At 38.9% G+C, this 25827-nt stretch overlaps 1 protein-coding gene across 3 annotated transcripts in view; it reads left to right on the forward strand.

Moving 5' to 3' along the window:
* PTPRD (protein tyrosine phosphatase receptor type D) overlaps positions 1-25827 on the forward strand; it is a 1297083-nt gene that overhangs the window by 338499 nt on the left and 932757 nt on the right. For all 3 annotated transcript variants that reach the window (XM_052775887.1, XM_052775885.1, XM_052775888.1), the window contains one exon: positions 15299-15406. The gene's annotated coding sequence lies outside the window, so the exon portion shown is untranslated. The remainder of the gene's footprint in view (positions 1-15298; positions 15407-25827) is intronic.

Here is a 25827-nt window from a genome sequence, read left to right on the forward strand (position 1 = left end):
TTAAGAGTTTAGAACTTTTAAAGCCTAAAGCATTTTTTCTTCAGATACCAAAACCTAGTAAATATCATTTTTGCCACTGCTGGTTGACAGAAAGTTTTGCATCAGCCTAACAGTACAGAGTTTCAGGACCTGGCTGGACTTGCCTTGACCCAGACTGATTTTATCTTGCTTTAACAAATTTCTAGAGGCCAAGTGAAGATTGCCAAACATGTTGGACCTGCAGTTCTGTGAGTTCCATTGGGTTAAGGCCTGATGCTTTATATCACCATCACAACTTGAATTTCCAAAATTTTGCCATATTTAGTGTGCTACATTTTCATTTAAGTCATGAAATATCACAAATGTTTGTTATCTAAAGCATCCAGATTAAACTCATCTAACCAAATTTGAGATAACATCATCTGTTAGAGTATTTGGATATGTGTATAAACTGATGCATTTTGAGGCTGAACAGAATCATTGTTAAGTAGAAAAAAAAAGTCGCAAGGAGTCAGCAGGGATATTTACTGAGACGATTTTTTTAATCATCTTACTTGGCTTACAATTACTGCATCCTTCTCTGTCAATGTCTGGCTGCCTTTTTAAGCCAAAACTTTTAAATAACAGTATTCCCATGCAGTAATATATAGCCTATTTTTTTATCTTATTACTCCTTATTTTACATTTCTTCCTGCTTGGATTATACATATCCTTCAAAAGAACCACATACTCTTATATCCTTTGCTTAACACACATGAGGATGTAGGAGAAAAAGAATACTATATCTGTACGTATTGTATTTGGTAGCAGAAAAAAAATAGAAAACATTGTGATTCTCTTTCCAACAAGCAGCCTGAATTGCATAGGAAATTTGGAGAGGTGTTGGATCATTCCATTTTCAAATCAAAGGTGGAACTATAGAAACTCCTTATCTTTAAACAGAGGAAAATTTTGCTTTCAAAATTTAAAATCAAATTGAACTTGGTAGTACCTGTCTCCCTTGTTAAGCTGTGGTTGTTAGGGTTTACAGGGTAATGGCTTCTAATAAGACCTAGGAAACCTCTACTAAATTCGAGGCTTTCCTGGTAATCAGGCTCTGTGAACTGGAATCCCTGGAGTTTCTTGCTTTTGTCTCCATTCAACACTTGACTAGACAAACAACATGAAATCCAATCTAAGTTGTCTCTGCTTTGATTGGAGAACTGGACTAGAAGAACCACTCCCAGGTTCCCTTCCAACCTAAATTATTTATGATTCTATGGATCTGTAATAGAAAAGCATTTACAGTGACAGACAGTTTTCTCTGAGAATTTCTTGCCAGCTATCCTTGCCTCATGTCATGATATTGCACACCAACATATCAGAAGACAATTTGTTCAGCCAGTTCTTCCAGATGCATTATTATTTCTTCTTTCCCACCTCTGTAATCAACTTACATGTATTTTATTTGTATGTAGTGAACATCATCTTAAAAAAAGCTCTCTCACATCAGTAGAAAAGTATGATCTAAGTAGGGATTTGGCAGTATGCTGAAACTGTATACGCAGTTATACTTCTTGTCCCCCGCCGCCCGCCCCCATTTGAAATGCTCTGTGATCTCTGTAGCTATCTTACCTGCTGTATCCTTCACAGACTTTGTTGCTTATAAACTCTGAAGCTGGCCCTAGGGCTACAGGTTAAGATTGCTAGAGAAATTGCTGGATTTGCCCTTTCTTACCCTCAGAAGTAATTATAAGTAATTTGATCACCATTATGATTATAATAATAGGGATCTTTAGTACCAAAGTAAAATTGTATTTTATTTTAATAGCTGCTCAAGCAGTTTCCAGTCTTTTCAGTGATTTTCCTGCCATATGCATTAACTTTTACATGTCTCTATATTAAAAATTAGGACAATTTCTTTAAGAAATGACTCTGTACTCAACTGCATCATACATGAATGATGATTATTCACTCAGCCATGAGGTTTAATGATAGAATGGTTTACCGGGGATGGAAGATAGAACTTTCGTTCTGAAAATAGAATCAAGCCAGCCTTAAAATGCAAGACCTCTGAAGATGAAGTTGTCTGGCTTAATCAGAGAGAAGACTGAGGGATGAATGCTACATTAATATATATGTATATGCACACAACTGTAATAGAAGGAGAAGACAGCTGTTTAACTTTGAAGACAAAATGGCGACATAAATCCAGTTATTGAGAGCCAACTTTTAGACAAGTACAGTATTAGAATTAGAAATAAATGTTCTGGTTCAGAGATATTTAAATATTGTCAGAATAGTGCAACTTGCAATCATTTGATAACACAACTATTTCAAAGGTATATTTCACTCCAGAAAATTTTATGACCTCTGTGTATGGTTTTAATGGATATAGGACTGCTTTGGCTCATTTGGACCTTGAAATTTTTTAATCTCTGATTCCCCATTTTCATCATCATCTTTCAAGATTACCAGGGAAAACAAAATTTAATGCATTGACACTTTAATGTTCTTCATACTTGCATCTATACATTAAACTAGTAACAAAATCAAATTTCATGCTTCAGAGCTTTAGCTAGTCATCAGCAAAGTGAAGGAGTACATTGTCTTGATGAGCAATTGGTTAGATATATTTTTTTCTCCTCTTCTAAAGAATTGGAGGCTAGCTGCAACTATAGACTGGAAGAAAAGATAGATACAAAGACTTACAAAATATTTCTTCAGTGCATCTGCTGACATGTTCAAGGTCATGCTGATCACCAGATTTTTACTGAAGTAGGAAATTTTCCCTGGTCAGTCTGATGTGGAGTTTAGAAGATTTTTGCCAACTTCTTAATTTTCTCTACAGCAAAATGAGTAGATGGAGTTTCTGAAGTGTCATATTGTGAAAATTATTTTTTGGCTTCTAAATTTCATGGTCAGAATAAATCACTTTTTCACAAGAAGTGTCAAAACTAAGCTCAGTTTTGTTCAGATTGTCTGGATAATAAAATCCTACCACTGTTAAAAAACCTGGAGTAGAGCACATGCAGTCTTCCCTTGATACCATGACCTACTCAGGGAGAGATGCAATATAATGATTGTACACCTATGGACTGTGAGAAAGGGAAGTTACAAACCCTTGCAGCACTCAGGTCAAAAGGCTGGCAGCTGTGGTGTTTAACCTTGGAGAGCTGCCAGATCCCCACCCAGCCCCACTCTTATCCCCCCTCTTTAAGAGGAAAAGGGGAGAAAGTAAGATGGTAAAGATTGTCATCTGTTAATGTCTCTATACTGTTTGTGGGGATAGAACTATACCACATTGGAAAAGCACCTGGTTAAAATTAGGTAAAAGAAATTACCCAGCAAAGTCCTGACTATTGATTATCCATTTAGGATAAAAAGAAACAATGTGGGAAATCTGTACCTTCTTAAAGAACACTGTAAATGTGAGGTTGAATTAATTAATTAAATTACAGCTCTAGTGAAATAAAAACAAGATGAACCTCAAGGAAATCTAAGTGCTTCACTTTTCCTAACATCCTCCATTTACATCTTTTTCTTAAGGAGCAAGGTAACTGTCATTTTTTTTTTTCCTAAAAATTAGATGTGTCTGTGGTGAGTTAACCTTGGCTGACTTCCAGACGCCCACCAAGCTACTCTCTCACTCCCCCTCCTGAACACCACAGGGGAAAAAATAAGATGGAAAACCTCCTGGGTTGATATAAAGACAGAGAGATCATCACTCACCAATTACCATCAACAGGCAAACCAGACTCGACTTGGAGAAAATTAATTTATTGCCAAATAAAAATAGAGTAGGATAGTGAGAAACAAAGACAAAACTAAAACCACTTTCCTCCCACCCCCACTTTCTTCCCAGGCTTAACTTCACTCTTGACTCTTCTACCACTTTCCACCCCAAGTGGTGCAAGGGGATGGGAAATGGGGGTTATTGTCAGTCCATAATACTTAATCTCTGCCTCTCCTTCCCTCTCACACTTTTCCCATTCTTTAGCATGGGGTGCTTCCAATGGTATACAGTCCTTCATGAACTGCTCCAGTGTGAGTCCTTTCCATGGCTGCAGTCCTTCCAAGACTGCTCCAGCATGGGTCCTTTCCACAAGGTACAGCCCTTCAGGACCTGACTGCTACAGCATGAATCCCCTAAGGCCTGGAGGTCCTGCCAGAAAACCTGCTCCCACGTCAACATCTCTCCACAGGCTTCTGTGTGGGCTTTCCACAGTCTGCAGCTTCCTTTAAGGCATGTTTTTCTGCTGTGGTGTGGGGACTTCTATGGCCTACAGTATGGATATCTGCTCCAGTGTGGTCCTCCCTGAGCTGCAGGGGTACAACCTGCTTCACCACAGTCTTCTCCATGGGATGCAGAGGAACCTCTGCTCAGCACCTGGAGCACATCCTCCTCTTCCTTCTCCACTGACATTGGTGTCTGTGGGGTTTTCTCTCACATTTTTCTCACTCCTCTCTCTCACAGCTCCTACACAGCATATTTTGCTCATTCTCAAATATGTTATCTCTGGTGGGTTGACCTTGCCTGGATGACAGGTGCCCGCCAAAGCTGCCCTATCAATCCTCTTCTTCAACTGGACAGGGGAGAAAAAATATAACGAAAGGCTTATAGGTTGAGACAAGGACAGGGAGAGGTCACTTGCCAATTACCATCATGGGCAAAACAGACTTGACTTGGGGAAAATTAATTTAATTTATTACCAGTCAAATCAGAGTAGGGTAATGAGAAATAAACCCAAATCTTAAAAACACCTTGCCCCCACCCCTCCCTTCTTCCTGGGCAGAACTTCACTTCCGAATTCTCTACTTCCTCCCCACCAGCAGCACAGGGGGATGGGGAATGGGGGTTGGGGTCAGTTCATCACATGTTGTCTCTGTCACTCCTTCTTCCTCAGGGGCAGGACTCCTCACACTCTTCCCCTGCTCCAGCATGGGGTTCCTCCCATCAGAGACAGTCCTCCATGAACTTCTCCAATATAAGTCCTTCCCACAGGGTACAGTTCTTCACAAACTGCTCCAGTGTGGATCCCTTCCACGGGGTGCAGTCCTTCAGGCACAGGCTACTCCAGCGTGGGTCCCCCACAGGGTCACAAGTCCTACCAGAAAACCTGCTCCAGCGTGGGCTCCTCTCTCGATGGGGTCATGGGTCCTGCCAAGAGCCTGCTCCAGCACGGGCTTCCCACGGGGTCACAGCCGCCTTTGGGCATCCACCTGCTCCGGCGTGGGGTCCTCCACGGGCTGCAGGTGGATATCTGCTCCACCGTGGACCTCCATGGGCTGCAGGGGGACAGGCTGCCTCATCATGGTCTTCACCATGGGCTGCAGGGGAATCTCTGCTCTGGCGCCTGGAACACTTCCTCTCTCTCCTTCTTCTCTGACCATGGTGTCTGCAGAGTTGTTTCTCTCACATATTCTCACTTCTCCCTCCGGCTGCCATTGCTGTTGCGCAGCAACATTTTCACCTTCTCAAATACGTTATCCCAGAGGTGCTACCACTGTCACTGATGGGCTTGGCCTTGGCCAGAGGCAGGTCCATCTTGGAGCCAGCTGGCATTGGCTCTGTCTGACCTGTGAGAAGCTTCTAGCAGCTTTTCACAGAAGTGTCCCCTGTAGCCCCCCTGTTACCAAAACTTTGCCATGCCAATGCAGTACATTATCACAGAAGCATCACCATCTTGGCTGATGGGCTCAGCTGTGTCCTGCAGTGGGTCTGTTTTGCAGCTGACTAGAACTGGCTCTGTCTCATATGGTGGAAGCCCCTGTTCTCACAGAAACAACCCCTGCAGCTCCCTTCCTCTGCCCAGTCTCACCACATAAACGCAATATAATTACCCACACCGAAAAAAAATTACTAGTTTAGGGAATTAAGAGGTTTTTTGGTTGTAAAGTATTTACCAGATTCCCATTATAAACTTTAATTCATCTTTCTTCTGTTCAAAAACCCAAAACAAAGTAAAACAACAATGCCACTAAGACCAAATTTGAATTAGATGGATTATATCCAAACTAAAGGTACTCTATAAACTTTGAAAGAAATTAAATGGATTATACAAACAGGACCTTATAAAACAAAGCAGGCGGAGAAATGTTTATGACTATTTTTGCAATATTATGACAAAACTGTTGAAAAACATGATCAACATCTTTCTATATAAAATCCTAGTTAATTATGATTTCAAGCAGTAAATAAACTATTAAAATTCAGGAATGAGCAGAGAAGTAACAAACTGTGCTCAGAAATTTACTCTTACAATTCCACAAAGTGCTTTAGAAGATGCCTTTGCTTTTATTTTGACATAAGAAAGCCACTTTTTCTGGCATAAAGCAGAAAGTGGGAATCTCAATCACTTTAAGTTCTGAAGACAGGATCAATATATTTATTAATATCTTGCAGTCTGTAAGGATGTGGGAGAAATTTGCTATCTCTGCATTGCCCTGGCTGAAATCTCATCTTTTTGTCAAGTTTCTTCCAAACTGAAGCATGGCCTCTCTTCTGTGTTCAGGAATTGTGATCTTATCTAAAAGCTATTGCAGTTGATGAGAACCTTCTTGTTAGATCAAGAAAACTTGGAAATTTTATTCTGAGAAGTCAGTAAAATAAAGAGTAGGATACGGAGCTTGCATCTTTGGGGGCAGCAGGAGACTAATAATCTCATGCTCTCTTGAAGACATACTAGTGTAAAAGAGATTCTTTATGATTCTTTCCACAAAGAGAATAGAAAAAATTTCTGCTGATAAATATAAATTTTTGTAAAGGGACAGTGGCTGATAATATAGTGAGGTAATAGAAAAGCCTGTCATGGAATACTACGTTCTCTAATGTATATATCTTATGCTGATGTTATCAATAAAAATTCTGAAATTCATGTTACATGTAAAGATAATAAGGTAGGTGAATTTTATGTCTGTGAAGTTCTCTTTTTTTTCCTTTTAGTATTGTCAGCTAAAAAGATATGTTGTACACTTGGAAACAGGACCATGGTGCTCAAGTCCTGACAGAAATTAAGTGTATTTTAGTATTTTTCTTACTTCTGTAATTGTTCAGTGCCGTGCTTGTGGAGTAATTACAACATTATTGATAAAATCTCATAAACTTAATCTACAAAAATCTTTAAAAATTAAAAAGGCTTCATTTGAGAGCATGCTTTTCTTCTCTCTTCGTTTTTGGTTTTGTTTCATTTTTAAATTGTATTACTATGTCTGTAGGAAATGACCCAATGGCAAATGTTTTGCTACTTTTAACTAAAGAGAGAAATGAAGCTCTCAAATACATAAAAAGTAATAAATACTCCATCACTGGGAAAGAAAAAATTGTTCTTAAAGGGTGTCACTTTCAGGGATAGTAACTAAAGATAAGATGTGTGTTTATATTATTTGTTTTATTAATTTGATATTATTTGTTCTATTAATTTGATATTGTTTGACTATGCATAATAAAAGGAAATAGAAACATGAACTGTCTCCACATAAACATATCTGGAGATCACAAACACAGGTAAAACATGCAGAGTAAATGAAGTCTTAAAGACTTCTTAGAAAGGCTTATGTAACTGTAAGATGAGTTGTTAAAACGGACAAACTGGGGTCATACCCCACATGTGTGAATGAAGGGAAACAGAAAAATGATTTCATTTTTTTAAAGGGAAGTCATCAACATCACATATAGCTACCCCTTCTGCCCAAAGAAATCAGCAGAGGCTTGCTGAACTCTGTGTTGCTGTCACTATTTATAGAAGCTGAAAGACTATCATGTCATTTTTACAAATCATTTTCCTTTTAATTTAATTTCTGCTACTAAGAAGAAATTGGGTAGTATCTTCCCATCTTCAGAAATCATGAGTATCATGTAAACATTCCTTAGCTGGGAATGATCACAGGTGTATTGTTTCTGTGATGGCTGAGGCAGGATTTCAGATTTTCTGTTGTGATTTTAATAAGTAATTTTCAAACAAGCTATAATATCGGTGTCCCATGTGACATCTAGCATACCGGAATTCTTCTTCCCTATATTCTTTTAACCTGAACAAGGACTTTTGTGCCAGCATCTTGTCATTTTTTTTTCCAGTTCTATCAAACGATCTAATAAGAGACAGTGCTTCTCACAAGCCTTCCTTTAGTGTCTAGCTTGTGCCTTTGTGCAGCAGCATCATAAGTCTGAATTTAATACATTGGAATTCATTGTGGCCAGAAGCATATATGTAAATGTCAATGCTGAAGCTTAACCTTTTTCTAATATTCTCAACTGTATATTGGCATCTGGTTTTCTCGGCCCTTTTCCTGAGAAAATGTAAATGTTTTAGCCCTCCTGGCAGGGAATTTCAGCATACATAATAGAAGAGGCTGACAATAATGCACAGTGCTCCTGTAGTGGCTAACAGAAGTAACAGACAGCCCAAAGCTTCATGCTTATCTGCTGCTTTCATTCAGGAGCCAAAGTGATGTTTCCTTCTGTTCCCACCTGATAACAAGTTCAAAATATAGGCAAAAATAACTTTGGGCCAACTGCATCCCTATCAAAAAGAGAAAAACAAATTGCTGGGCTGATTGGCAAGAAGGTGGTAAAAGTGTTCATAGGTTTGCTGAGACTGAAATGTGTAGAGTTGGAGGCCAAGGGAAACAGAAACTGAGTTCTAGGAAACAAAAGGAGAAGGGAAGCCAAGAAAGGGCATAGGAAAAGATGAAGTACCTTGAAAGAAAACATAAGAATTTAAGAAGAAAACGTGATTCTGAGAGAAAGAGGTTACTTGCTTCACTGGAATGGAAAATGTGCACCCAGTTTGTTTCCCTACAGCAATCTAAGTGTGGGAAAAAAATCTCATGGTGTTGCTGCTGCACAAGTTTGTTTTCCAATTTTAAGTTAGGAGTAATAGAAGAGAAGACATTTCTACCCATTAGCTTCTGCTGATGATTCAGTATTTAGTTAATTGTCATATGTCTCCAGTGCTCCTCTGCCTTGGGGATTTCCAGGTTAGAGCTGTTTGGAAATTTACCATTAGAATAATTTCTCATAAGAAAACATTAATTAGTTGCAAAATGCAACTTGTGAGGGCATATACAACAAAGACAGTTTATGGTTAAAGCACTTCAGAGAGATTTAATTCTCTCTTCCACATTCCAGCTATTTGTCTTTCTAGTCTAAACATATCAGGAAGACACACGTAGATTTGCCTGTTCTCTTCTTTTGGAAAGATTTTTGGGTTTCTGACAAAGTCTTCAGACACTTTTCAAACACTCCTTGTGGAAAAAAAGTTTTGAAACTCAAAAACATTGCAACAGTTTGAAAAAAATTCTAGTTCAGTTCTGTTCTAGATAGCTATTCATAGTCAAATCTGTAGGCCTATTGAATTAAATATGTCTCTCCTTAAGGGGATTTATGTGTATGAATAACTTCCACTAAAGCTTGTACTGAAGGACAGACTAGAAAAAGGCTTCTGAGAGAGTGAATTTACTAATTCTGTCAGTCTGCAACTGCAGAGAGTTCATGGAATAATGTAGGCTTTGCATTCCATGGAATTATATTAATTTCCTGTGTCTAAGATGAGGAATTTTGTTCTTTATGTTCGAACTGGAGCACAGTAGAAGGAGCTTTCAGCTAAACAGAAATTTACCTGACAGAAAATAGCATCAATACATAAAATAACATTAGTACACAACACAATTTAGTTCTCCTAGACAGTTACACTGTAAATGAAAAGTCACAAATTTGTCAGAAGGGCAGTGCTTCTCCAACCAATGTTTGTATACAGCATTAAGGAACTAACTATATACTATTAATCATTCTTCTTGTTTAACCTTATTATAATCAATCATTGATTCCTAAGTTGTATACCCTGTACAGCAAGCAATGTGGATGAATAAAGATCTGAAACTTTTATAAGCCAGCTGTGATTTCTGAACACTGCTGTCCTGTCCACAGTGCTAGCATAGCATACAAGCTCACTATAAAGTCATTTTAAAGCAATCAGTTCGTGAAAAATTATGTCCTCTGTAGAAATTCATTCATTGTGCTGTAATACAGTTGAGAGCTGTAATATGATGATGATTTCTCTTCATATTTGTTTGGTGTTATTTTAGTTTAAACAACAGAAGTATCATGTAGTCAAGAAGACATAATAAAATCATGGAGTATTTTGATCTTACAGATATAATGAATGACAATTTTTTCCCACTGTGTTTTTCCACATATGAATATCTTCATACATGTCTCTGTCTTTTCTGATATTCAGTGGCATGGAAGCTGTGAATCTCAGTATATATAATTGGAACAGATATTTAAGAAATGCACAGTTTTGTATGTAATTGTTAAAGTTATTAAATCTTATTGTGATGCTTGAGAAAATATGTGGATTTCACAGCTCTCACTTCATCCAAGAAACATTGTTATATCGGGAAGAAATCAGTTTGGCCAAGCACAGTTTACACTTAGTAAATCTGTGTTGGCTTTTCATAGAATAGAACAGAACAGAACAGAACATTTCAGTTGGAAAGGACCTACAATCACCATCTAGTCCAAGTGCCTGACCACTTCAGGGCTGACCAAAAGCTAAAGCATATTATTAAGGGCCTTGTCCAAATGCCACTTAAACACTGACAGGCTTAGAACATTGACCACCTCTCCAGAAAGCCTGCTCCAGTGTTTGACCAACCTCTCAGTAAAGAAATGCTTCTTAATGTCCAGTCTAAACCTCCCCTGGTGCAGCTTTGAACCATTCCCACGTGTCCTATCACTGGATCCCAGGGAGAAGAGATCAGCAGCTCCCTCTCCACTTCCCCTCCTCAGGAAGCTGCAGAGAGCAATGAGGTCACCCCTCAGCCTCCTTTTCTCCAAACGAGGCAAGCCCAAAGTCCTTAGCCGCTCCTCACAGGACATGCCTTCCAGCCCTTTCACCAGCTTTGTTGCCCTCCTCTGTATGCATTCAAGGACCTTCACTTCCTTCTTAAATTGTGCGGCCCAGAACTGCAGACAATACTCAAGGTGAGGCCATACCAACGCTGCAGAGAGCGGGCTAATCACCTCTTTTGACCAGCTGGTTATACTGTGTTTGATGCACTCCAGGATGGGGTTTGCCCTCTTGGCTGCCAGGGCACACCGCTGACTCATGTTGAGCCTGCTGTCAACCAGCACCCCCAGATCCCTTCCTGAAGCACTGCTTTCCAGCCACTCCTCTCCCAATTTATACTTGTGCCTGGCGTTACTTCATCCTAGGTGCAGAGTCCAACATTTCAACATGTTAAATTTCATCCCATTAATCATAGTCTAATGCTCCATTATATCGAGATCCCTCTGCAAGGCCTCTTGTCCCTCAAGAGATTCAACATCACCTCCCAGTTTGGTATCATCAGGAAACTTGCTAATGGTGCATTCAACTCCTGCATCCAGATCATTGATAAAAATACTGATTGGAACTGGCCCTAGAATTGAACCCTGAGGAACACCTCTGGTGACCGGTCGCCAGCCAGAGATAGCCCCATTCACTACAACACTTTGAGCCCTGCCCTTCAACCAGTTCTTCACCCAGCGCACCATGTACCCACTCATCTCACAGTTGGACAACTTGTCCAGAAGGATGGTGTGAGGGACACTATCAAAAGCCTTACTAAAATCCATAAAAACTACATCCACTGCCTTCCCTTCATCCACTAGGTGGATGACCTTATTGTAGAAGGATATCAAACTAGTTAAACAGGACTTTCCCTTCATGAACCCATGTCTACTGGACCTGATGACTGCATTGTTCTTTAAATGCCTTTGAAGAGTACCCAGTATGTTCTTCTCCATAATTTTTCCAGGAACTGAGGTTAGAGTAACAGGTCTGTAGTTTCCTGGGTCTTCCCTCACACTCTTCTTGTAAATTGGAATAACATTGGCTAGCTTCCAGTCAGCAGGGGCCTCCCCAGACTCCCAAGACCTTTGGTAGATGATTGAGAGGGGTCTGGCCATAACATCTGCTTGCTCCTTCAGTACTCTGGGATGAATCCCATCAGGCCCCATGGACTTGTGAACATTCAGCTGATAGAGCTGGTCCCTTACAAGTTTAGTGTCCACAAATGGAAAGTCATTGTTCCCACACTTGTGGTCCTAAGACTCGGGGGACTGAGCAGCCCAACGTCTGTCACTATTATTAAAGACTGAGGCCAAAACTACATTGAATACCTCTGCTTTTTCTTCATCCCTATTAATCAGATGACCATCTTCAACAAGTATTGGTCCAATGTTTTCTTCATATCTCCTTTTGCTATTAATGTACTTAAAAAAGCCCTTCTTGTTATCTGACACTGGCCAGTTTCAGCTCTAATTGCTCTTTGGCCTTTTGTGTCTTCTCCCTGCATATATGATCCACAGCTCTGTAATCTTCCTGTGAAGCCTGACCTCACTTCCAGAAATCATAAAATTTATTTTTCCTCTTGAGCTCCATGAGGAGTTCCCTGTTCAGCCAAGGGGGTCTTATGCCCTGCTTGCTTGACTTACGACACAGTGGAATTGCCTGCTCCTGTGCTTCTAAAAGGTGGTTCTTAAAGACTGACCAGCACTTGTGGACTCCTAAGCCCTCAAAAGTAGATTCCCAAGGTGCTCTGATAAATAGGTACCTGAATAGCTTAAAGTTTGCTCTCCTGAAGTCCAGGGGAGCAACTCTGTTATCCTTTATTTCATTATACCAAACGTTTTAATCTCAACCATTCCATGATCAGTGTGGCCAAGACAGCCACCTACCATCACATCTCCCATGAGTCCTTCTCTATTTACGAACAGCAAGTCTAGGAGGGCACCTTTCCTAGTTGGGTCACTGAGTACTTGCGACAAGAAGTTATCTCCTACAAGCTTCAAGAATTTCCAAGACCTGCTCATCACAGCAGTATGATATTCCCAGCTGATGTCTGGGAAGTTGAAATCTCCTGTAAAGACAAAGGCTACTGATACAGAAATTTTTCCTAATTGCCTATAAAATAATTAATCAGTGCTTACATCCTGACTGCGCAATGGGTAGTAGACACCCACCACAACATCTCCTTTGTTTTCCATCCTGCTAATCCTCACCAAGATGCTCTGAACCACAACGTCACTAACTGAAAGAGCTGTACAATCAAACCTCTCCTTTATATATAGTGCAACAACTCCACCTTGCCTGCCCTGCCTGTCCCTCCTGAACAGCCTGTAGCCCTCCATCCCAGCGTTCCAACTGTGGGACTCATTCCACCAAATCCTGCTAATACCAATGATATCGTAGTTCTGGGTACTAACCAATGCTTCCAGTTCATCCTGTTTTTTTCTCATACTGCTTGTGTTGGTATACAAGCATTTCAGATATGCTCCTGAGCCCTCCATGCTCCCAGGACCAGTGTAAATGTTTCCATTAGCATTACCACCCTCAGGCAATGCCATGCCAAGCCTTGGCTTACCTAGTGCAATCCAGTTGGTATCCCTTTCCCTCATCGATTCTAGTTTAAAGCTCTCTCCATCAGTCCCACCAGCTTACACCCAAAGATGCATTTTCCCCATCAGGACAGGTAGATCCTGTCAGGCCCCATCATAGCTTGTGTCTCAAAGGCTCTTCTGTGGTTTAAAAACCCAAGGTTTTGGCAGAGGCACCAGTCCTGGAGCCAGGTAATGGAATCCTGAGCTCACCTATTTCTTCCAAAGTCTCCCCCCATTACTGGGAGTATCAAGGAAAACACTACCTGTGTTCCTGAATTTTTTAGCATTCTCACCAAGGCTCTGAAATCTCTTGACTGACCTCAAAATTTTTGTGGTGACATCATTAGTACCCATGTGAAAGAGCAGGAATCAATAGTAGTCTGAAGGTTGTACTAAGCTTTTCAGTCTTGTGGCGACGTCCCTAATTCAGGCCTCAGGGAGGCAGTAAACTTCCCTGAAAAGAGGGTCTGGTCTGCAGACAGGTGCTTCCATTCCTCACAGGAGGGAATCACCAATGACCATACCTTGTCATTGTTTCTTTTTGGCACTGGTCTTAATGCAGGTTTTGTTGTCAGGGGTTGGTCTCTCTGACTGTGGCAAGACTGCTTGCATAGGTTCCTCCTCTATTGCATTATGCGCTTCGTCCACTGCACCCAGGGCCTTGTACCTATTCTGTAAAGGTATCTTAGAGGATAAAGAGGGGTTTTTGTTATGGCTCCATGCTGCAACCTTCTTCCACCCCTCCTTATCCCTTTTAACACTGCTTTCTTCCTGGCACAAAACAGATCCTGGACCTGTCTCCATAGTGGCCACGCTGAGTTGGTTGCATGCATCAGAGATGGCAGAGTGTAGCTCCATTGATCAATCTCCTTCTCAGACTCTCAAATACTGCTCAGTCTGCCCACCTCCTCCTGCAGCTCTGCCACCTAGCAGAGCAGTTCTTCTATCTGATCACACATCTCACAGGCTTGCCTGCAATCACCCTCCACCTCCAGGAATATCCCTTTGCAAATCCCACAGCCACAAATCTGGGTGGTTGTATACTTGGACAGGCGCTCTGTCTGTGTGGCTGCATTGGTCCTGTTAGGTGCTTGAAGCTCAGGAGAAATAGAGGACACTGCTTTTTGCCGCATGGTCACCATGCTGCACTGCACCTGCATGCTGCCACGCTGCCCCTGCTTGCCCTTCTTATGCCTGCAAATAGCTTTTGTGAAGAGCTGTTCTGTAATTTTCCCAGGAACTAAAGTGAAACTGATTGGACTATGGTTTTTTGAATCTTACTTTTCACCTCTTTTTGTAGATAGATATAATATTTGTCACTTTTTTAATCAGTTGGGACTTCTTTTTATCTTCATGTCCTTTCAAAGGTGATAAAGAGCAATTTAGAATTGAGATACTTTTTCATTAACCTTCTGCTTTAAAAATAGTTTGTTACAATTGAAGACTATAGTCCATGACAAGGTGAAGAAGTCTGTAAAAAATAAATAGTACTCTAAGATCAAAATAAATGTGAATCTTCGTTATTTGGATACGTACATTAAATTACTTTGCTTTGAAACACTTCTATTTTCTACTGCTAGATGTTCTGATTTTACTTTCTTCAGCACCAGCATTTAGAAATGCATACCTTGCATGAATAATATTTTATTTAAAATTAAGTTATGAATTATTATAACAGTAAATCTTATAAGAAATTTTTATAGCAAAATAAAGTATTATTTAGAGTATTTATTTATACACATGTTGTATCAAACATTCAAGGAGAAATTCAGAGAGTGTAATAGTTTATGCTTCCATCCCTTGTGTAAGTGTTCTGATGAACCCTTAATGTGACAGGCAAAGATAATGTAATGAATGTTTTATTGCACTTGGAAGACCATGAAAAAAAGTTACTGACACAATATTTTGTTCCAGGTGGGAGTAAAAAGCAACTGCTTTCCTGGCCCTTTACAACCTAGTTAAGAATTTGACTGACAGAATGTTGGCACCAGCCATAGAAGAGCTGATCATCCTCAACTTCAAGTAAGCAAAGTCTTACACATTCAGAGGTTCATTTCAGACTAAATTTACAAAGCCTGCTGATTTCTAACAGCAAACATAAATTAAAAATGCAGTTTCTAAGATGCTTTAGAGCACTGTGGTTTCCCATGTTATGGAATTCAATTTCTCATTTAAACACATTCTTAAATCAGTATGTTACTTCATATCTTTATAATGTTATTTTGCAAATGACATCACGTTCTGATTCCTCTTCCTTTCTAGACAATTGAAAGCACTCACTTAAAGTAATGACAAAGTATTATAAAACATAAATATAAAACATGAACATATATTCATATATTCAATGATCAAGAAAATATAGATAAATAGTAATCTGTCTGATGTAGAAGACAATGGTGAAAAAAATGTAAGAAACAATATTTGGGTGCTAATTAAATAAACCTTTCTTCTTATTGCTTTTCTCATGGAAGAAAACATGGGAGATAAGCATGGATGAGGGACAGAGTCAGAAGCCTTGATTGTCCAAAGATGGTCTCTGAGGGAGTCCCACAAGTTATCCTTCTTGTGCTAAGGTGACAGTAGTGCTGAAGCCACACAGTATAGGAATTATACACAGACATAAAAAAAAAAAATCCGCGGAGAACTTCTTAATGGAAATATGTGGAAGGCACCAGCTGTATTAAAGCACACCTCTCATCCTTGTAGTCTTAGTTTTTTATTATTAATGAGATACCAGAGCTCATTAGAACTTAGAATATTTTATTTTCCCTGGTATGCTTTCCTGGTAAATGTAAAAAACCTCTACTTTTCCAAAGCTAGTAGGAGCTCATGGAGAAGATAAAGACAGAATGGTTTTCAGTTTGTCAGATCTGTTTTTTACTCACAGTATAACTTCTCACTGAGTGTCTATTTTCCTCTTTGAACAACTGCTAAGAAACATGGAGGATACTAGCTGGGGAAAAGGAGAAAAGGGAGAGAGGGAGAAAGACAAGAAGAAGGAAAGAGATATGGTGAGGGTGGAGTATCAATAAAAGATGCTTATGTATCAGAGAGATAGGCAAGATATGATATTGTAAAAAAAAAATTGAATCTCTGAAAACATGCTAGTGTCACCGTGAAATAAACTGTTAGCTCATATATTATAATACTTAACAGTTTGGAAATTGCTCAAAATGTTTATTTTTAGACAGATTTGCATAGAGACAGTCTAATAGAGGAGCCAAATTCCTCTCAGTGGCTATGTTAACCTGGGATCACCAATTGCTTTACTGATTATTAGAAATACCGGTAAAGTTGAATGGATGCTTTGTCTTCTTTGTCCACTGCTAGCTAAACCAAGCTAGGCTATGACTCATATACAGTATTTGCTACATAAAATAAAGGAACTAGGTCTCTTCACAGGTTCTCAAATGTATCAAATAAAATGTGTTAATCTCCTTGAAGAGTTCTTTTTAGATCAGGCATAAAAGGGAAACAAACATAATGTAACATTCTTGATTCAAACTTATAATAATGTTTATGTGAGCAGTTATTTTCATTTTAGAACTTTCTGCTATGAATTTTACTCTCTATGGGTGTTTGATGTGTAACTCAAAATTTTCTGGAAAACTGAGAGCATTCCTTCAGCAATTTGGTGATTGATAGCTGCATTTAGGAAACACCTCTATTAATTATGGGAAGCTTATTTTCTCCAAATCTCTATTACTCTTTGAAAGCAAAAAAGCCTGAAGCCTAAAGGGAGTTTATTAGTGGTTTGTGATGAAAATGAAGCCCAGTGATACTTTAAACTGAAAAGGCCCTGAGACTTTGAGAAGAGGAGTTCTTTGTTATTATCCAATTGCTGGTGAGAGGATGCAACTAATAAGCAAGATCCCATCTGCTTTAGACAGACTGTGGCATTTTAGATAAAACATGAGGAACTGTAAAGTTTGGGTGCAATGAAGAGAACATACCTTGAGCCTCACCAAATCTTAATTCAGGTGTGACTTTCTATGGCGTCCTAGGAGAAACTAGAAAGGGGAAAGGTCTTTGAGTTGTCTTCTAACAGTAGTGCTCCTTTTGTGGCAAGGCCCCTGTTAAAAGCTATGTTTGCCACCATTCCTTATGTTTAATGCAGGCATTTTGACATAAGCAACCTGTAGCAGACAGAAACAGCTGAAAAATGGATAAAAGTCATGAGGTTTCTTGGGATGAACTGACAGGAAGTAGCATCCTAATACACACATGACACTGAGAACTATCCTATACCAAAAGATCGTTATTTATACACAGTATGCAGTAGAGCTGCCTTGATTTCTGCATGAAGTCTGGTAGAGCTCCTAAGTGTTAACAACAATTCCACCAATTATTTTTTTAAATATCTTTGCCAACAGCCAATCATGAATGGGATACATACCTAGAGAGGGGAAATCTCAGGCGGAAGATCTCAGGCTAGAAAATAATTGCCTTGTTAACCTTACTGAGTCTAAAGAGGATGGCTGTGACTATTGCCTAGGTACTCTGGAGACTGGTAGGCTTGCTTAATATACACAGATTTTCCAGTTGCCAACTTATTGTGTTTTGTTAACCTTTTATGGTTGCTTGGGAATAAAGGGGGGGGTTTATATTACAAGTGAACTATTAGAGACAAGCAATTTTCTTCTGTTTTCTGGCACAAATCAGCAATCTTTAGATTTTTAGAAGGCAACCCTAAATCACTAAACCTGTAAAAGTTTGCTACTGACAGCAGTTTGTGGAAGAATATTTTTTTAAAATTCATGGTCTTACTGTCTATTTAAAGCAGAATACTTTTTATAGTTGCTTACTCAATATTTCAATATTATGAGGTTGGACAAAGAAATCAAGAGTCATTCCAATTCTCAAGAAGAAAAAAACCTCTACTTCATAGATACTTCAATATTAAGCAAAAGCAATGTTAGGATATATTGAAGGTTGCCTATTTCTTCAATTACATGCAAGGTGAAATTAGCACCAGTACTTTTGTACCGACACACTAAATTTTACTGGATGTTTCATCCATTTTATTTACAACATCTTGTTAAAATTCTGTGTCTCACAAACTCATCTCAAGATCAAAGAAGCTATCTAAGCTAGTGGCATACAAGCAACTTCAAGCTTCTGCTGAACAGTGCTGAGCACTCTGCTGTGTTTTATGCAACATGCTAAGCTAAAGAAATGTCCCAGTAATGTTTGAAGAAGGAAGAATCTTTTGTCAACAAATTTCACATTAAAAGGAGAGAGTCATAGACAGTGGACATGTTCAAAATGTTTAGTTGATTGACATTTGTTTGGCACTTTACAAATTGAGGAATGGCTTTTCATCCGAGAGGTGTATTTATGTGGCATATCAGATGACCAATATTTCTGAAGTGGGAAAAGATGGTATGAAATTATCAGAGTTAATAAGCATAGTGATGGAAAAAAACAGACCTCAACATTGTGATGTGGAATGTGAATGGTGTGCACATCCCTTTGAGGTCACAGTCACTTATAGCAGTTTTATTTTACTTATGTCTTATTTCAAAGTGAAATTATAAATTTAGAAATATCACAAGAATCATGTAAGGCAGGTAAGAAGCATCTTATCTTTTTAACAGCTGCAATGTAAACTGTAGCACAGAGGTTCCTCTAGATCAAAGACACATTTAACAAGTTCAGGAAAATCCAGGTCCATGCAAATTATGCCTATCCAAAGTGATAGCCTTGATGAAGTGACCGTAGACAGGCAAAGATGTGTATACTTGATCACCCTGACTTCAGAAAGTCCTTTGACGCAGCTTTCATAATACCTTTGTTGTTAGATTGGTGATATATGAACCAGATAAGCAGTCAACAATGTGGGTTGAAAACGGCCTGGACTGCTGACCTCTCTGTGTTGTCATCCATAAGACAAAGCCCAGCTAGTGACCAGAAAGCTGTAGTTTCTCTCAGGGAGCAATACCACTATCAATACTGTTTAACATTCTTCGTTAATGGCCTGGATGATGGTACAGATTTCAGTCTTATCATGCTTGCAGATGACACACAATGTTCATGGAGCAGTCAATCTGCTAGAGGGCAGGGTTGCTGCTCAGAGAAATTATCTGACAGGAATCCCATGCAGGTGAACACAAAGTCCTGCATCTGTGAGGTAACAATAGAGGCTGAGGCTGACCAGCTGGGGAGCAGCTCTGTAGTAAAGGCCCTGGGAGCTCTGGGGTGCACTAGGCTGGCGCCAAGGCAGCAGTACACCCAGGCATAGCACTCCCACATCCTAGACTGTATTAGCAAAGCTGCATTAGCCAGCAGGTCTGGAGAAGCAATCCTGCACTGCCATTCAGTACCTATGAGAGAGCATCTGGCACGCTTTGCACAGCTTTGGGCACCCTGTTATGAGACAGACATTAATGTAATGGAAATAGTCCTGACCAATGTGGTCTGGAGATGAAGGACAGGGCATCCAAGGATAGGCTGTAGGGGCTGGAATTCTGATTCTGGGGAAGAGACAGTTTTGAGGGGGAGTAGAAGACTTACTGGTATGTACAGTTACTTGATAGTAGGATGTAGAGGAGGCAGAGCCAGACTCTTCCCAGAGGTGCACAGAGGAAGGAAAAGAGGCAACAAACACAAGCTGGAACACAGAAAATTTTTACTAGAAATAATGAAAAAAAGATTGCTGTGATGGTAGGCAGGTTGCCCAGAGAGACTGTGGAATCTCCATTCTTGAAAGTACCCCAAACCTGACTGGACATTGTCCAGAGCAATATATTTCAATTGGATGTGCTTTGTACAGAGGGGTTGGACTAGGTGACATCCAGAGTTCTCGTCTATAGATTAAATTATTCTTTAGTTTTGTGACTGCAAACACTAAATAAAACACTAAAAGACAATATATTCAGAGACTTGACCTTTATTCAAAAAGTGGATGTCCATGAGAATCTGTCAACTAGTCTCTGTTTCCTGTGCTTTTCAGAGATTCAGCCTAGATTAGAGTTATGGAATTTACCTGTTGGAAGAGGAATAGAGTTAATTTATTTAGAGACACCTCCTTACTGTAACATACAGAACTCTTTTTATTCTGGATGTCAGGATAACCTTCTTGAGGAAAAGTATGAAAAGTAAGTGAAATGATCAGAAATTTAGACTAGAATGTGGACACGCTACATATTGTTACAGACTGCAGCTAAGTGTACCCCAGATTCAGCCTTACATTGGGATATATTCAGTACATACCTTTCAAATAGTTCCCAAATACTTTCCTGGCATGTGGTGAAAAACCTTTACAGAACAAATAGAGTGGGTTGACTAAATTGTTTAAGACTTGAAAACCATTTATATCCTCTGCAATAAAAAAAGATTAGATGAACAGTGAGAATGTTCAGTTATATATTTCACAAGTATTTCCACTGAGCAAAGTGCAAGAGTTAAAGCAAAAGATTATTTTAGATTAAAAATAAAATCTGTGTATATGAATAAATTTAGCTTAACACTTGCAATCTCAATGACCACAAATGTATCCCAGTAAAATGAAGGATATAACCAAGAACTATTACTGTTTATGTTACAGCAGTTTAAAATATTCTGGCACCAGAATGCTTTTGTGCTGGTCTCTTTCTAGACCATCTTTGTCCCAGTGCTAGCAAATAAAAGGCAACACTACAGTATTCATTTTACATTTGGGAACCAAGCCACAGCAAAGTGAACATTTGACACCAAGAGTCTAGTGATAACCCAAAAACGGAACCTGTGTATCTTGACCCTTGCTAGGGCTTCAGCTTTCATCTCTAAGAAAGGTTAAAGCTTTGCATCTGGATAACATCAGAATCAGATTTTCAGAAGCTTTTAGTAACCCCATTAGGTAAGGTCTCCTATTCTTTCCCCAGAGAGCACTTACCTGATTATCAACTGATTATCCCTGATTTTAATACATACTGAAGGTCAAGTTTAATATTTTTGCAGCTTTCCTGAAGGCCTGTGTGATGGCAAAATTTGACAAGGTAGAATTGGTTATGATTTGTCTCTTAATCTTATAATCTCTTATAATTGTTCCATTTATGTATGTGAAGACTTCAGAGACATACTGAACTGACAGTTCCCTTAGATGCAGGAAAAGACAAACCATGTATGCACTGATGACTTCTCTCTGGATTGACTAAGGTTGTAAACAAGGGCAAAAAAGAAGCTTAACCCTTCTGTCTCCCTATTTTTTAACCCTTTGAATAGGCAGGTAGTGAGTATGGGCTATAAACCCCATTGGCAGTTTTGGAGCTGTGATTTACATGATACTCTCTGCAGAGTAAGAAGTTCCAGTTCCTGTTTGGTCACCAATAACAAGTTTTAAACTTATATATAGACAAAACAGCAAACTGATTCCCATTAAGCATGATGAAATTCCTGTCTGCACCTCTTAAACTAAGATCTGTTAATGTATTAAAATTGAGGCTTGATAGCATTTTACATAACTTCTAAAGAATCTTCTGAATAGTAATGTGTTTATGTAAATAATATATTCTTGAAAGTGTTTCAAACCAGAACATCTACAGAGATAGAATTTTAAGTACTTTTGCATATTTATAAGTGCAGAATTTGCTGATGGTTAATAGTAACTACACTGTAAGTGTGACAGACATACAAACTACTAAATAAATGACATAATCTAAAAGCAGACCAAACAGCAATGGTATGTGAATATAATTTTTTTTTCTAGCATACCAGTATCATTACCAAACATGTAGGACCCTGACAACTTCTATTTTCATAAGTCCTGTGGAGTGGAACTACTCTCCTCTTTATGCAAATGCAAAATTGAGGTGCAGAAAGAGCAATAATTTCCCCAATGTTATATAGGGAATATATGGAAAGCTGGGGAGATGCTTTCCCAAATGCTAGGTTAGGGTCTTGAAAATTAAGTTGTCCTTTGTGAAGGTCTGTCTGCAATACAGCCAGACAAGTAGTCCAAGATCATTACTTTTAATTTCACATACAAACTTTTATATGTAAAAGGGAAAAAAAAAACCTTTAGAAATAATTTATTGAAATTGTAATATAGTTTCTTTGTTGTATTGTACAGACTGGTATCATCAGAAGGTTAACATGTGTCTGTATTTCACATGATACATATCACAAGAGGATTATAACTATATATATATATATATAAAACTAAAACTATAACTATATATTTTAAGTCAGGTAATATCCCTGACTGATTTCTGTTTTGTTTTGCATTTTTTTTTTAATGAATTTGGGCAGATCTCTACCTGTTCACACTAAGTTGATCTCAGAAGAACTTCATGCAGACATGTCAGTCCCCTTGCATGAAAATCTCCCCCATCTAGAATGAAACACTCCATTTTGAAATTGTTTACTCATTTTAATAGGGTAAATTAAACATGAACATCACTCCTAATGTATGAACATCACTCCTAATCTGAAATAATATGCAGTACATAGGCAAGAACTATATAATTTGTTTTTTAAGTATAGGGATATGTATGATAATCTCTGATATAGAACATGCACAGCATGTCAGCTAAAACTGACATTAAAGTAAGCATATTTGTTTCTATGATTGCAGCCTAGAATTTATTTTCTACATGTACATAAATATATATTTCCCTATATAAGGGTTACTCCAGTTTTCATCTTATAAACCCCTGATTTTAGCCACTTTTCACTTGCCAAATTTAAGCATTCAAGCTGAGAGTTTTCATGCAAAGTTATTTGCCTTGAATCAATTATTGAAGTTTCAGTCATTTCCTAGATGAAGCTTGCACAAAATATATTGTTTTGTCAGTGATTTTTTAAAAATGTACAGCTTTTCCTCGAGATAAGCTATTGCTTCTGTCACCGGAAAACAGAGTGATATTTGACAAGGCCATGGTTTGGTGTTGCTTCAATTCCTAGCAAAGGCTGCCACATCATGCAAAGTGGCTTGCCTCTGGAAATCTCTGTGTACACATTGTCTGTAAAAACTTCTTAGAGTTGTTATCTGCATGGAGGATACCCCAATATCCAACTGCAGCTATATGTGGCTATGCAGTCTTTATGCCCATGAGATTTTTTTCTAGATCTGCAAATAACAGTTCTCTTCAGTTTCCAATTAGACACAGACATTTCCATAGTGGCTAAGCAGATATACATGTATTCAGCAGCACTGCAGAAAGGGATCTGGGGGTGCTGGTTGGCAACAGGCTCAACATGAGTCAGCAGTGTGCCCTGGCAGCCAAGAGGGCAAACCCCATCCTGGAGTGCATCAAACACAGTATAACCAGCTGGTCAAAAGAGGTGATTAGCCCGCTCTCTGCAGCGTTGGTATGGCCTCACCTTGAGTATTGTCTGCAGTTCTGGGCCGCACAATTTAAGAAGGAAGTGAAGGTCCTTGAATGCATACAGAGGAGGGCAACAAAGCTGGTGAAAGGGCTGGAAGGCATGTCCTGTGAGGAGCGGCTAAGGACTTTGGGCTTGCCTCGTTTGGAGAAAAGGAGGCTGAGGGGTGACCTCATTGCTCTCTGCAGCTTCCTGAGGAGGGGAAGTGGAGAGGGAGCTGCTGATCTCTTCTCCCTGGGATCCAGTGATAGGACACGTGGGAATGGTTCAAAGCTGCACCAGGGGAGGTTTAGACTGGACATTAGGAAACATTTCTTTACTGAGAGGTTGGTCAAACACTGGAGCAGGCTTTCTAGAGAGGTGGTCAATGTCCCAAGCCTGTCAGTGTTTAAGAGGCATTTGGAAAATGCCCTTAACAACATACTTTAGTTTTTGGTCGGCCCTGAAGTGGTCAGGCAGTTGGACCAGATGACCATGGTAGGTCCTTTCCAACTGAAATATTTTATTCTATTCTATTCTATTCTATTCTATTCTGAATTTAAAAAATTATATTATTAGAGGAGAGGTCTCCATAACAATAATTCGGTTAAAACTGCTATGCACACACTCCTAGTATCTACCCCTTTTCTCTTTTACTGCTTCTGTAGGTTCTACAATTGTTGATTTTGGTCTGGAGTTGGGGGCAAGGTACTGTGAGCCGTCAGCAACTTGACTCCTTTGATAGAATGAGTATGATGTTGAGGTAGAAGGTTTCTTCCTACTCAGTCTAGGATTTACATGGCATCATTTTTGCATTTTCTAAAACTCTTTACACTTTGCTATTTCTTCATTGGCCTGCTAGTTCATGTTATATCTGAATTGATTGTACAGAATGTGCTATCCATATGTTAAGCATATGTTCTTTAGGCTCTTTGCAATCATGATTGGTACAGGTCTGCACTTTAACTGAACATTGGTGAGTTGTTCTTAACTCTAAGGTCTCCAGTGCCAGACTCGGCCTTGTTTCTTGTCATTTACTGCCTGTGCTACTCTACACCCCATCATGTACCCCATTTTCAAGGCCTTTGTTTTCATACCTGAAAGCCCTTGACCAAATCATTATGTTAAAGTCATTGACATTTCTATACAGAATACCTACATGTTACTGCTACCTATTTAAAATTATGGTTATACACTACAAAAACAAAACCAAAAAAATACCCCAAAACAAAACCTCACAGTAAAACAAGTCAGGCATAGCGAGGTGGTGATGAGAAAAAATTATATCTAAACAAGCTAAAATACACCTTCAGGCAGGTCAAGGCAGTTTCAGACAAATTAGGACTCACAAACTTCAGTTCTGAAAGCTTGCAAAATGAGCATGAAGCCTGTGATCTGCTACTAGCAATAGTGAAACTCTTATTTACTGCACTACCATAAGCAGTGCTTAATCTGTAAGTGCTTGTCCTAGTTACTAAAGACTGATACACAATTAGTATTGAAACTGAGGGAGAAATGGTCTTCTCTATGCTTCCAGTGTTCTCTGTCTGGTTTGTAGGTAATACAGAGGAATTAGTAACAAAATTCTATCATAAAATATTAGTAATTCATTAAATGAGTATTACCTCTTCCATTAATTGCTTACATCTGAGGCTTAAAAATGTCAGAACTGATACAAATAGCAAAATGGACTAATTTAAAGCATTTTTAAAAGTTTTACTTTGTCAATTTATCCACATTTACTATGGGAGTGACACTTCCCTTTACCTCTGAAGGACTCTGTTTATCTGTGATTACATTTTATATTTTGCATATACTCTCCTGTAACTTTTCTGTAATATGTTTTATCCAAATTCAGAGGCAAATGTTTAATCAGAAACATCTGCTAATTTATTTACTGTGAATGTAACAGCAGTCACAAAAATTATGTTGTTTTCATCTAAATGTGCTGGAATAAAATACATGTCACTTGTACCAAAATGGTTTTAACTTTCTGGAACAGAAAATAAGAAGAAACATTCTTGTGTCTGTACCTCATCTTTCTACAGCTCCTTTTGACCTCAAAATTAAAATAAATAAATAATGAAATCTAAAATTGACTCTTTTAAAGGCTTCTAGGTTTCTTCTTTCTTTCCTTTCTGGTATTGATTTTTATTTTC

This window comes from Harpia harpyja, chromosome Z, assembly GCF_026419915.1.
Source record: "Harpia harpyja isolate bHarHar1 chromosome Z, bHarHar1 primary haplotype, whole genome shotgun sequence".
Taxonomy (NCBI): domain Eukaryota; kingdom Metazoa; phylum Chordata; class Aves; order Accipitriformes; family Accipitridae; genus Harpia; species Harpia harpyja.